Source organism: Diaphorina citri, unplaced genomic scaffold (assembly GCF_000475195.1).
Source record: "Diaphorina citri unplaced genomic scaffold, Diaci psyllid genome assembly version 1.1 scaffold2134, whole genome shotgun sequence".
Lineage (NCBI taxonomy): Eukaryota > Metazoa > Arthropoda > Insecta > Hemiptera > Psyllidae > Diaphorina > Diaphorina citri.
In genome coordinates this window covers 51245-51984 of record NW_007379559.1, presented here as the reverse complement: position 1 = coordinate 51984, position 740 = coordinate 51245, and the positions used below count along the sequence as shown (strand labels likewise).

The following is a 740-nucleotide window of genomic DNA, read 5'->3' as shown; positions in this document are numbered from 1 at the left end:
AATAATCGAGTGGACTCGAGTGAAGTCAAACTCGAGTCCACTCGAGTAAAATCATTCACTCGGCCCATCACTACTTTCTACAGTGTACAGTTCCAATCCAAAGTAAAGTCTGTAAACTGTAAAGTAATCTGATTTATCTGATTCAAAACTGTAGATATTGGTTCTGTTACTCTGTTTATCTGATAAATCCTCAGAATAAATATTAAACATTCAAAACTGTAAGCATACGAGGTAAAGGTAAGTCTGAACCCGTAATAGGATAAGGAAAGTAACCGTCGTATGTATGAAATCTAAAGATAAACTTAAGTTTAACTTAAGACGAACAATGTTGCCAATTTCATGTCATTTCTTGAGATAACTGGCTAGATTTCATGAAATTTGGCAAGATTTTCATTTCAAGTTAAACTTAAGTTTATCTTTAGATTTCATACATACGACGGTCAATCTGTATGCAAAATTCGACATACTGTCTCCAGCATTTCCTGGGCTATAGCACGAATTTCTTGATAAAAGCACCTGTTGACTCATCCAGAGTCCTTGTCCAATAAATACACACCTTGTTTTTAACATATTTCCATAAAAAAAAGTCGCACGAGCTAAGATCGGGTGAGGAGGGAGGAAAATGAAAATGGGTGCGAAACTTCATCTGAGCATTAGTCACAAATTCACCACTTTTAAGAAATGCCTCCACAGCGAAAGCTCGATGTTGCGGGGTCCACGACTACATTGTAACAAAACCT

At 36.6% G+C, this 740-nt stretch overlaps 1 protein-coding gene across 1 annotated transcript in view; it reads left to right on the top strand.

Moving 5' to 3' along the window:
- Positions 1-64: 64 nt before the first annotated feature.
- Positions 65-740, top strand: part of LOC103518268 (26S proteasome non-ATPase regulatory subunit 8-like) — a 16434-nt gene continuing 15758 nt past the window's right edge. Inside the window, exon 1 of the mRNA XM_026830126.1 lies at positions 65-237. The gene's annotated coding sequence lies outside the window, so the exon portion shown is untranslated. The remainder of the gene's footprint in view (positions 238-740) is intronic.